Source organism: Macrotis lagotis, chromosome 2, assembly GCF_037893015.1.
Source record: "Macrotis lagotis isolate mMagLag1 chromosome 2, bilby.v1.9.chrom.fasta, whole genome shotgun sequence".
Classification (NCBI taxonomy): domain Eukaryota; kingdom Metazoa; phylum Chordata; class Mammalia; order Peramelemorphia; family Peramelidae; genus Macrotis; species Macrotis lagotis.
In genome coordinates this window covers 33,087,679-33,100,663 of record NC_133659.1, presented here as the reverse complement: position 1 = coordinate 33,100,663, position 12,985 = coordinate 33,087,679, and the positions used below count along the sequence as shown (strand labels likewise).

The following is a 12,985-nucleotide window of genomic DNA, read 5'->3' as shown; positions in this document are numbered from 1 at the left end:
TCTAATTGCTTCATTATTTCACGTCCCACAAAACTTTTCCAAAGCTTCTCTTTATCCTCTCTTTTAATTATCAACTCTCTTAATTGTTCTTGACCCAATCGTCTCCCCACTAGAACTTTCCTCTGGTGTCCAGGATGACTTTACTACGTTGTGGGTCTGACAAGTTCACACTTATTTCCTTGGCCTTATCAATGATCCCCTGTGGTTCCCTCTTTAAAACCAGGAGCCAATATAAAGTTCTCTGGTATTTAAAATCCTCCATCACCTGGTCTTTCCCTACTTGGCCAGTGTTCTTAGACCAGTCAGTACCTTGAAGAGGGAAGGGAAAGGGAAGGTGGTAGAACAACAAACTTATAAATGAATAAATGTTGAAAACTATCTTTGCTTGTAATTAAAATGATGTTGCTCTGGTCACCAAAGAAAAAACATTTTTTCAGGGGAAAAAAAAAGTAAATCCTAATTTGGGTCTCACTCTGCAATTAAAGGCAAACTCAGGAAATGAGACAAAGGAATGCATTGGCACCCCAGCAGTTTTAATGGGGCCAGGCAGCAGAATTCAACTTCCAGCTGCTTTTGAGTTCAAAGTAATTTCTATATGAGGGTTAGACCTTTCAAGGAGGAGGTGAGATTAGTGCCTCTGTAGCTACAGTATCTTTGGGAGATAGGCTTATTCCTCAAGTGAGGGGATTAGTCTGCAGATGAGACCCCAGAACCCTCTCCTGCAGGATAACTGAGCACCAAAGGCTGAGCAAGATTAAAACATCGGGATCACTCACTGGATGACTTTGTACAGCCTCCCCTTAAGTGCTAATCAAGCCCACAATCGGACCTATAAATTTCCTCTATGTTTAACAATTCATCCTAATCTCAGCTGCTCCTGCCAAATCAATCTGAGTCAACATTAATGGCTATAAACTTCAGGATTTAAACCTGCAGTCGGAAATAAGTGTACTGTAGTCATGAGCATAACAAAAAAAATAATCCCATGTTCCTTCAGTGTCATAAAAATTAAACAAACTTAGTTAATCAGAGTCATAAACTCACATGTCCTTTGAGGGAACTATTGTCATTGAGTCATTTTTCAATCTCGTCTGACTCTTTGTGACTCCATTTGGGTTTTTTTGGGAAAAGATACTGGAGTGGTTTGCCATTTCCTTCTGCAGCTGATTTTACAGGAAACAGAGGCAAACAGGATGAAGTGACATGGCCAGGGTCTCACAGCTGGTCCATTTCTGAGGTCACATTTGAACTCAGGAAGTCTTCCTGAGCTCCAGGAGCTCAATGTACTTTGGGTGCCAATCAGCTTCCCCAGGAAGGAAGCAAACCTTGTTAAATAGGCTCTAGAGGTAAATTAACCCAGGTTATAAATCAAACCACTTTAAGGGAGGTTTACATATCACCAAGAAAACCAAGAAAATTCAGCAAATATAAACATCATGAAACAAAAAACTGAATAATACAATAATGATCATCAATATTTAATAAAAATAAATCTCCTTGTAACCTGATAACCCACTCCCAATGTCTATTTAATCAGCAACATTCCATGTTGGATCCCAGATATTCCAAGTAACTAGCTGGCAATACCTTCCCTTGAACATTCTGGAATAAGCCTCATTCAGACCAACTCTGCAAGGGGTTCCTTCAATAGATGGGCTTCTCTGGTTCTAAGTCACTTGCAGAGATTCCGAGATCATTCTGCTAAAATCTACCAATAACTAACCTTATGAATCTAATAACAAATAAGGAGAATGACAAATTAGGGACTCATAGTCACCTAAATCTTCAGAGAATTTCAGTTTTACGTACCACTTGCCATTTCTAACTTTAATCAAACCCTGTAGTGACAGACAAGTGACAAAGCAGCAGATACAGATACACCAGGAGTTGTAGTCACAACCCTGCACACAGGTGGCCCAGGCCATTGTCTTCCCACTGGACTGTAGCAGCATGGGATTTTAGCAACTCCTGGGGGTCTGAGCAGCCTTTTTTTTTTAAATAGCATTTTATTTTTTTTTCCAATTACATGGAAAGATATTCATTTTTATAAGATTTTAAGTTCCAAATGTTTTTCCTTCTCTCCCTACCTTTCCTCCTCCCCAAGACAGTGGGCAATCTGATATGCATGTACAATCATGAAAATATTTCCATATTAGTTATGTTGTAAAAGAAGAAACAGAACAAAAAGAGAAAACTCCAAAAAAAGTGAAAATAGTCTAATTTGATCTGCATTCAGATTCCATCGTTCTTTCTCTAGATATTGAAGGCATTTTCTTTCATGTCTTTTGGATTTTTCTTGGATCATTGTATTGCAGAGAAGCACAAAAGTCTATTGTAGTTGATCATTGAACAATGTTACTGTGACTGTATACAATGTTCTCCTGATTCTTCTTACTTCACTTGAGGTCAATCAATTCAGGTAAGTTTTTCCAGGCCTTTCTAAAATCCACCTTGAGCAGCCTTTTTTTTAAAAAATTTCAATATTTTTATTTATTTGTTTTTCCAACAACATGTAATGATAGTTTTCACCAACTTTTTTTGCAAGGTTTTGAGTTTTACATTTTTCTCCCTCCCTCCCTTCCCCACCCCGATAAAAAAGCAATCTAATATAGACTCTACATGTGTAATTGTGCTAGACAGAGATCCATATTAATCATGTAAATGAGGAATCAAATTTAAGTGCAAGAAAAAAAATTAGAGAGAAGAAAAAGACAGACATAAGACAGCTTTTAAATATTGAAGATAGTAAGCTTTGGTCTGTATTTTAAACTCCACAGTTCCTTCTCTGGATTTGGATAGTATTTTTCATCCCAAGTCTTTTAGAATTGTCTTTGATTATTGTATTGCTGAAATGAGCAAGACCATCATAGTTGAGCATCACCCAATGCTGTTGTAGTGTGTATAATGTTTTTTCTGGTCCTGTTGAGCAACCTTTTTTAAGGACTGCACTGTTCACCTCCTGGTGCAAGGAAGGGCCTAGAAAAGGTGCCCTGAAAATGGTCTATTTAACGAAGACAGGTGGGGATTTCACCCTGAGGTTGAAACACCAAAAAACTGTACAAAAATTTTTGCAAAGATGATTCCACTCATTATGACACACACACACACTTATGAACAACACAAAATCCAAGAGAAATGAAAGAATAACAACTTTTGTTGTGAAGCTTTTTTACAATCAAAACTGATCTAGTCCACTTGTATCTAGTAGGCTTGTATGCCTACCAAAAGGAGTGAATAACAGGCTCATGATAATGCAATTGCTGCTTGGAGGTGAGTATATTCCCACCATGAATCCTGATGAGGTCAAAGAAAAATTTTATGAAGACATGATGATGCTCATCATCAGTGTGCCAAAAGAGAACAAGCTTATAATTCTGGGTTGACATGGAAGGGAGTCCTTAGGAAGAATGGAGTCAGAAACAGCAACAACAATGGTCACCCACCTCTGAAGATTTGTGCATCTCATGACCTTCTCATCATCATCAATAGTGCCTTCCATTTACTTAGATGCAATAAAGTTCATGGATGTGCCCTTGGAGCAAACAATACCATTTAGTTAACTGTCATTATAAGGTAAGAAGGGGATAGCTAGGTGGCAGCTAGGTGGCACAGTGGATAGAGTATCAACCCTGGAGTCCAGAGGACCTGAGTTCAAATCCATCCTCAGACACTTAATAATTGCCTAGCTGTATGACCTTAGGCAAGTCACTTAACCCCATTGCCTTAAAATTAAAAAAATTATAAGCTATAGAATCCAAAATTGTCCAACCTACAATAAAGAAGCTGAGGTAGAGCTCTGAGCCAATAACACTTTATTAAAGAGTCCTTGTGCCTCCCTTAATGGAGTGAAGCTCAGATTTTCCTCAAGGTCTGACATATTCCCTTCTTCTAAGGTCTTAACTTTATAGCACTTGATACCCAGGTGATAAAGAAGAGTCAAAGTAAAATACAGAGTCTCATTGGCTGATAGGTCTTGACCTTGATCCTCCAGAAAGGTCTGCACAACACAACACAGAATTCTGATGATTGGTCTTTTGATAGATCTATCTTCACCTTTCAGGAAGTCCTACTGAACTGATGAGTGGACCCATGGACTGGGCTGATAAACAGATGTCAAAACATCTATATGGGCTTAGGTGGCTCAGTGGATAGTCCTGTAGGACTATCCAGTACCAGTCCTGGAATCAGAGAACCCGAGTTCAAATGCAGCCTCAGAACTTAATAATTACCTAGCTGTGTGACCTTGGACAAGACACTTAAACCCATCGCCTTGCAAAAACAAACAAACATCTACATGGGCTGATGAACCAGTAGAAAGGCAGACCACAGGTCAGCAAACAGGGTCACATGTTGATCAAGTGCATATGGTCATCTCCCCATGTTGGGCAAAAAATCGATGACAAGGGGTGGAAAGGCAACAAAAATATCTGGGGGGAGGAGTTCCCATGCCATTGGGTCACCTCCAACCCATATAACAAGTAAAAGCAATGCTGAAGGTCCTCTAGTTAGCTTCCTATTAATAAGGGCATTTACAGATTGCAGTTTACAGCTCTGGGGCCTAATATGCAGGACTTACAATCACTATCCATGTGGAATCGTATCAAACTGATAAATACTTATTCGGATAAAACAGGGGTCTAATTCATCACAAGGAGAAAGGACAGATAAAAATGAAAGAGTAAGGATGATCTTAGACTTATCCTCTCCAAACTAAACATCTGTATTCAACAAAAGTGACAGTTCCAAGACAAGACAACTACCAGAAGACTTAATGTCAAACCGTTCGGAGTGTTTCTCTGAGTGGGAACAGTTCATTACTAATTTGGAAGGAAAGTTGAGCCAAACCACAGTTGGCAACAGTAGAGCGGAAAAGGAGTGAGCAACTTTCAGAGATTTAGTGTACAGCACCGGATTTGATCATCTGGGTCATAACATTCACAAACAAGAAGATTGGTTTGGTGAAAATGATGGGAAAATTCAGAAGCTGTTACATAAAAAACAAGAATTCCACTTCTAAGAAGGCAATGTTTAACTCCACCAGAAGTAAAGTGCAGACTTAGAGTTGCAGGATTCAGTTCAGTAAGAAGACAAGTGAAATTCAGTTTTATGCTTATGATCATAAGCCAAAGGGTTTTTATGAAGGCTATTTATGGGCCAAAGATCTTTGGGTCTTCTCAGCTACTCAGCACTAATGGAACCATTTTTATTAGTGATAAATCCTTGATCCTTGAGGGATAGGCCGAAGGCTTCCATAGTGTTTGTCATCAACCCATGCTGAAGCCACTGACCATATACCTCAGGCTGAAGTCAGTGCTTTCCTAGCCAGACTTCCAATTGTAGAAGAGGACTTGAATGCTATTAGGCTTCTCATTTGTGGCAAAGCAACTGGTGCTGATTCTATTCCAGCTGGCAGATTTACAACGGAGAGGGTCCAGTGCTCATGCCAAAGCTCACTTCTTCTGGGTTATATGGCAAGAGGTGGTCATACCCCTGGAGTTCAATGATACCTCCATTGTCCATCTCATAAAGAAAGGCAAGGAAATAGATTGTTCTGTGACAATTAGCCTTTGCTGACAAGATTCTTGCTAGAGTCCTTCATAAGAAGTTGATCCTTCATCTGGAAGATGACCATCGACCCGAGAGCCAGCATGATTTCGGGAAGGACTCGGCAGCAATCGATATGGTGTTTGCTGCCCGACAAATCCGGAAGACATGCCAGGAGTAGACCAGAGATCTGTACACAGTGTTCACTGATCTGATCAAAGTCTTTGATACTGTCGGTCATGAGGGCTCGTGGAAAATTACGGTAAAATCGGGTCAGCCAGAAAAGTTCATCAGAACGTGTGCAGCAATTTCCTAACATACTTACCCCAGATCTGGATGATGGACGCCGCTCTTACGCTTTCCCAATCACCGTCGGAGGGAAGCAGGGCTGTGTGCTCGCTCCCGTGTTTTTATAGTATGATATTCTTGGCAATGCTGTCAGTAACCTTCAAGGACAGCAACGATAATCAGTCAGCTATGCTCCGGATGGCAAATTGCTTAATTTGAAAAAGCCAAGGTGAAAGTGGAGGGAGAGCCGGTCTGGTGCATGACTTTTTTGTTCGTAGAAGCAAACACTGATGCAACAAAGTATGGATCGATTGCGGTAAACAGGTTCTCCAGCCCCAGAACTACACTAGCCACCCATGAAAACGTTAATTAGAGCAAATGGAGAAACGCACAATGCCGTAGAGATGCCCACAGCTGGCGGGAAGGTGGGCGAGAAGTGCTTTTAGTGAAATCTGGGCATTCTAGGCTCCGGGCGCCCCGCCAGGAAGCCCGATCACTTCCACTTAACGTGTCTCTCTGCCGTTCTCTACCCCACTCAGTCCTGGGGACCCTAGGACGACGTGAATCACGCGGAGAGCACCCCGAGAATGACCGTAGATGCCGTGCGTGAGGAGGGCCGAGGGGGCCTTAGAGTACAGCGAGGACCTGGGCACCACGTTCCTATATGCAGTAAACACGACTCAGAAAGAAGGCGAGGCTCCACGGCTCTTCTGGAGCTACGTTGTTCTGAAAAGCGAAAGCAGCTGTTAAAGACAAAATTCAGATGTCTCGAGACACAGATTATTTTACTCTGTCCTAAAGAAACGAAAATATTCTTTTCTTTAAGCAACAGCATAATTAGCCTCAACGGACTGAGGCCTCGAAAAATTGGGTAAAACTCTTGGTCGTTCCTCTCCACGGAAATCTTTAGTAAAAGGCGAAAGATTTATGCGATCTGAAGAGAAACCAGAGCATGCCCACGCCGCGCCGCGCCGCCCTGCCCAGCGGCAGCACCCCGACTGAGCTCACGGTGACGAAGGCTGCCCGGGGAGCTTCCCTCCCGCCCGCCAGTCCTCGCCGAGCCCCTGCGCCCCACGAGCCGCCCTGGGGGTCGCCGGCGTCCCCGCGTGGCGGAGGGGCGTGGGGCGCCCGCGAGTGGGGCGCTCTCCGCGGACACTTCGCGCGCTGCCGCACTGTCTTGTGGGTATGCAAAGCAGCGTCCCCGCCCCCGCCGCTCGGGGCGCGCCTGGCCCGGGCCGCACGAGGCACGCGGACTGCTCAGCCCGGCCCAGGGAGCCCCATCCGGCAGCCTCGCCTCCTCTTCCTCCCGCCCGAGCCGCCTCGGTTCCCCATCCAAGTGCGGGCGGCAGGGCGGCCTCGACCTCCAGGCTGGGGGTCAGGAAGCCCTCTGCACACGTGTCCGTGTGGGACTGCCCCGAGCCTCAGTTTCCCTGTCTGTAAAACGCCGTTGTGAGCATCGGTACCGCGAGGAGAGACTGCAGGAGACTAGAAGGAGCCGCTCGGAGGCCGGGCCGGCCCGTGAACGTGGGCAGCAAAGGTCCTCGGGCTTCACGGAGAACCCGCCGGGGCAGAATCGCCCCAGCTCCCTTTGGGACCAGGCTGCTTGCCCGGGGCAGGGTGGCGGGGAGGCGGGGACAGCTTCCCAGGAGGAGACCAGGCCATCTGACAAAGGTTCAGATGTTATCCTGGCCCAGCGGCGCGGTCGGGGCCGGAGAGAACGGATTCCGACTTGGTTGACTCAGTCATTCTGGGGTTTGGGCTGGTGTCTGGAGTGGAGGGCCGCAGATCTCTATCTGGGCTTGGCCCTGTTCTGTTGACTTTTTTTTCCCCCCTCGGGGTACCGGATCTAGAGGCCACTAGGCTCCGTGGCCGGAGATTTGGGTCTGCAATTGGCCAAATTTCAGATCCACCCTCAGGCCCTACTGGCTGTATAACCTGGGCAAGTCACTTCACCACTGCCCCACCCCTGCACCTTTCCTCAATTGTAAAGGTAATCCCTTTACAGCAAACTAAAATTGTGGCGGGATTAGCAGAGTGTCTCTGCCAGATGGTGAGGGCTGAATAAATTCTTCTTAATTGTTGACTGATTCTCCTCCATCCTCCTGAGCCACAGAGGTTCCCTTCTTCTTCTCCTTCTCTTTCCCCTCCTATCTCTTTTCTCCTCCTCCTCCTACCTGGCTCTTGGCCCCTTCTTCCTCCTCCTCACCCTCCTCCTCCTCCTGCCTCTTCCTCCTCCGTGGTCTTTGTGAGCTGAGGACCTCACCATTCTACAAAGCAATCAGATCATTCACTTTCTGTCTTCTTGAAAGCCTCTCTTTCTTCTCTCCCTCTTTCTCTGACATATGATGAATAACTGAAAAGACAGAGAAGCAAAAGAGAGAACAGACTGAAAATTCTGAAGAGCTCAATCAACAGCTTCAAATACAAACAAAAGAAGTCCCTGGGTGGCTAGGTGGCACAGTGGATAGAGCACCAACCCTGGAAGCAGGAGTACCTGAGTTCAAATCCGGCCTCAGACACTGGATAACTACCTAGCTGTGTGGCCTTGGGCAAGCCACTTAATTCCATTGCCTTGCAAAAAAAGAAAAACTAAACAAAAAGGGATCCCCATCTCATCATTTTATTTTTAGGCAATCAGTGATATGTGACCTGCCCAGGGTCACACCACTAAATTTGTAAGCGTCTAATGCCCAATTTGATTTCATCATTCCTTTCTCATTGCTAAGAGCAACCCCTCTTCAGGTTCTTTTTCTGTTTTATTTCTAATTCCCTACATTTTTTTTTTTAGTTAACTAAAATTTTTTGGTTCTGTTATTGATATCATTTCTAACCTGCTTCCCCAGCAATTTGTCCTCTTTCTTCTCTCTTTCCAAAACTCAGCCTTTCCTTACTGGTTCTTCCCTACTGCCTTCCTACATGCGCCAATGTGTCCCATCCTAAAACAAAATAAAAAACCCCTCAAGTTATCACTCTCAATCTTTCCTTTCCTTTTCAGCCAAACCCCCTGTTTCTGTTTCCTCTTGCCTCCAGTCCTCTCCCTCTCCAAAGCTGACCAGGTGCTCTTCATCACCACATCTGTTGGGAGGTTTTTTGGTCAACGTCCATCCTTTTCTACCTCTTGGCTGCATTTGGGGTCATTCATCAGCCCCTTCTGACCAATCAGTTTCTCCTCCCTGGACTTTCTTGATACTTCTCTCTTCTGATTTACTTTAACCCCCTTCTCAGTGCCCTCAGTGTTCATCATCCCTATTATATCTCCTCAATGGGAGGGACTTTTTAAATATTTTGTTTGTTTTATTTTTTGTTTGTTTTGTTTTTAGGTTTTTTTGAAGGCAAACAGGGCTAAGTGGCTTGCCCAAGGCCACACAGCTAGGTCATTATTAAGTGTCTGAGATCAGATTTGAACCCAGGTCCTCCTGACTCCAAGGCCGGTGCTTTATCCACTAACGCCACCTAGCTGCCCTCCTTTTTAAATATTTTGATATAATTGGTATCTTTTGTAATCTTATGTATTTTGTTTTATTCCTTTTAAAATCTTATTCTGAAAAGGGGTTCATAACATACAAAAAGTTAAAGAATTCATGCTCTTGAATAAAATGTAAATTTTTCTGTTTGCCTTTCCAAGCCCCTACACTACATGACCTCAAAGAATCTTCCTTCCTCTTCTAAACTTTGTAATAATCAATAATGTTTTATCCTAGGCCACCCAGTCTTATCTCTATACACTCCCAGTCCCATGGCTTGAATCTCTTGGCCATAACTTCCACATCAACCTATCCCCAAATGACCAATAAGATCAAGTGGAGCAGATAGCCCAGAGTTATCTCAAACTCAACATATTCAAAACTGAACTCATTATTTCCCCCCAAAAAGACTCAACCCGAATTCTTTCAAAGGCATCACCAACCTTTTCCTCTTCCAGATTTGTAGCTTTTGCTTTATTCTCAATTTCTCACTCCCCCTCACCCCACATATCAAGTTACTGTCAACAAATCTTCCTGTTCTTACTTAGACAACATTTCTCTCATCTGATCTTCTCCCCACTCACAGAGCTACCACCCTATTTTAGGCCCTTGTCACCTCTCTCCTAGACTATTTTAACAGCCTCTTAATTGGTCTCCCTGTCAAATTCTCCATTCCAGTCTACCAACCACACTACTGCCAAAGTCATTTACCTTAAGACGATTTCCAGACCTGTCACTATAATAATGAATTCCAGTGACTTCCAGTTCCTTCCTAGGATGAGGGATTTATTTTGTTGTTGTTGTTATTGCTTTTAGGTTTTTGCAAGGCAGATGGGGTGAAGTGACTTGCCCAAGGCCACACAGCCAGGTGATTATTAAGTGTCTGAGACTGGATTTGAACCCAGGTCCTCCTGACTCCAGGGCCGGTGCTTTATCCACTGCCCACCTAGCCGCCCCCTGATAAGGGATTTCTTAATGTTTTCCAATTATCAAGCATTTTCCTCCCTTTTATATACTCTTCTCCCTCCCCCCAAGGAAAACAAAACCTTTGTAACAAATGATCGTAATTGAGCAATACAAATTGCCCTTTCGTCCAAATCCAAAAAATATGTTCTGCATCTTCTGCATCTTTTAGTCTATCACTTCCAGCATGAGCTAAGTAGCATTTTCGTCCGTGCTCTGAATCATGTGTGGTCATGGTATTCAGAGTTCCCAAGTCTTTCAAATTTCTTTGTTTTTTGTGAATTATTTTCTTGAATCTGCTTATATAACTTTTCCCAGTTTTCACCAAAACCATCCCGTTCATCCTTTCTTATAGGACAATGGTAGGCCATTATCTTAATATGCCTTAATGTGTTCAGTCATCTCCCTCCCCCACGGTGAATGGCCCCCCAGTTTCCAGTTCTTTGTCACCATGAAAAGAACTGCCATCAACATTCTTGTCCATAGGGGTCTTTTCCCTCTGTCTTTGATCTCCATGAGGCACAGACCTCCAAGGGTGTGAGTCAAAGGGTAGCCCAGTTTAATGGGTTTGGGGGTATGAGACTCAATTGCTCTCCAGAATAGAAGCAGTCCACAAAAGTGCCTTTCTCCTACCTCCCCTCCAGCACGTGTCATCTCCCTTTCACATCACTTTCTTGAGGTCTTTTGGGTATAAAGGTGGCTTGGTACCTCAGGATCGCCTTTAATTTATATTTTACTAGTTTGTAGTGATTTCTAGGCCATTTTTTCAACTTTGCAAGTACAATCCGGGGGAATCCTAGTTAGGGAGCAGTTTGTCCGAAGATCTGGGGGTTTCGGCGGTCCGCAGAACGAGTCCGTAGCTAGCCTGGACTGCCCAAAGCCACTGGGCTCTTCAGCCCCATTATTGAAAGGAGGCGGTCTCCACCATTTCCAACAGCCGGGAGGGGAGAGCAATGGAGCCTGGGGACCTCGCCTTCCCGGAGCACTCGGGTCCTTCCTTGTAGGGAACGGAATCCGCAGCACCGGAGAGATAAGGTCAAACAAGTGAGGTCCAGGGGGAAAGAAGCCTCACAGGCCCGTTGGCACGTCTTCCTGCCCGACCGACTGCTACCTGGGGGTGCTCACGCGACTCTGCCTTCACTTACAAGGAGAGGAAACGGGGAGCTCGGGACACAAAACCCGCCTCCGTCGCGGGTTCTAGAAACCACCGCCGCTTAAAAACAAAAGGGGACAAAACACAACTGTTTTCAAAATAGATTAGATGAGCAACTTCAGTCTCGTCTTGTCAACGACCACAGAACGATCTTGACGCTACACGTAGAAATCGTAATTGTAGGGAAAATATGGAACTTATTTTGGAACGTTCTGTGAACCTCGCCGGAGCGAGACATCAAAAAATTAGGTATTAACTCTTGGTCGTTCCTCTCCACGGAAATCTTTAGTAAAAGGCGAAAGATTTATGCGATCTGAAGAGAAACCAGAGCATGCCGACGCCGCGCCGCGCCGCCCTGCCCAGCGGCAGCACCCCGACTGAGCTCACGGTGACGAAGGCTGCCCGGGGAGCTTCCCTCCCGCCCGCCAGTCCTCGCCGAGCCCCTGCGCCCCACGAGCCGCCCCGGGAGCCGCCGGCGTCCCCGCGTGGCGGAGGGGCGTGGGGCGCCCGCGAGTGGGGCGCTCTCCGCGGACACTTCGCGCGCTGCCGCACTGTCTTGTGGGTATGCAAAGCAGCGTCCCCGCCCCCGCCGCTCGGGGCGCGCCTGGCCCGGGCCGGACGAGGCACGCGGACTGCTCAGCCCGGCCCAGGGAGCCCCATCCGGCAGCCTCGCCTCCTCTTCCTCCCGCCCGACCCGCCTCGGTTCCCCATCCAAGTGCGGGCGGCCGGGCGGCCTTGACCTCCAGGCTGGGGGTCAGGAAGCCCTCTGCACACGTGTCCGTGTGGGACTGCCCCGAGCCTCGGTTTCCCTTGTCTGTAAAACGCCGTTGTGAGCATCGGTACCGCGAGGAGAGACTGCAGGAGACTAGAAGGAGCCGCTCGGAGGCCGGGCCGGCCCGTGAACGTGGGCAGCAAAGGTCCTCGGGCTTCACGGAGAACCCGCCGGGGCAGAATCGCCCCAGCTCCCTTTGGCACCAGGCTGCTTGCCCGGGGCAGGGTGGCAGGGAGGCAGGGACAGCTTCCCAAGAGGAGACCAGGCCATCTGACAAAGGTTCGGATGTTATCCTGGCCCAGCGGCGCGGTCGGGGCCGGAGAGAACGGATTCCGACTTGGTTGACTCAGTCATTCTGGGATTTGGGCTGGTGTCTGGAGTGGAGGGCCGCAGATCTCTATCTGGGCTTGGCCTGTACTGTGCCTCAATTGACCAAATTTCAGATCTACCTCAGGACTTATTAGCTGTATGACCCTGAGCAAGTCACTTCACTTATTCAGCTGTAAAGGGAATAACAGTGGAACTCACCTGCAAGGTTGCTAGAGATGACTCTTACCCAATTAAGAGTTTAGTTGGCTGCCCCCTCCTATGCAAGAACTTTTAAGAACTTTTCTGAACCCTCCCTCCTCTCTCTCTGTCTCTGTCTCTCTCTCTCCCCTTCTCTTGAAATGACTGGGTGTCTAATCTGTGTATTTGTCCCACCTCATCAGATTAACATAATATAACCCAATGAAAGGGACTGACTTTTCTGGTCTTTGAAGGCCATAATCTCTGAGACACGTCTGACTAATAAATCAATAG

General features: G+C 46.1%; 1 protein-coding gene and 2 non-coding genes across 3 annotated transcripts in view; 1 reads left to right on the top strand and 2 right to left on the bottom strand.

The window, feature by feature from the left end:
- The window catches only part of ARMH1 (armadillo like helical domain containing 1), a 62,141-nt gene that overhangs the window by 28,316 nt on the left and 20,840 nt on the right, over positions 1 to 12,985 (top strand). The gene's annotated exons all lie outside the window — the stretch shown is intronic.
- LOC141515611 (U5 spliceosomal RNA) lies at positions 6,672 to 6,786 on the bottom strand. Its single transcript, XR_012476374.1, has one exon. It is a non-coding gene; the product is annotated as a U5 spliceosomal RNA (small nuclear RNA).
- On the bottom strand, positions 11,630 to 11,745 carry LOC141515612 (U5 spliceosomal RNA). The gene has a single exon (XR_012476375.1). It is a non-coding gene; the product is annotated as a U5 spliceosomal RNA (small nuclear RNA).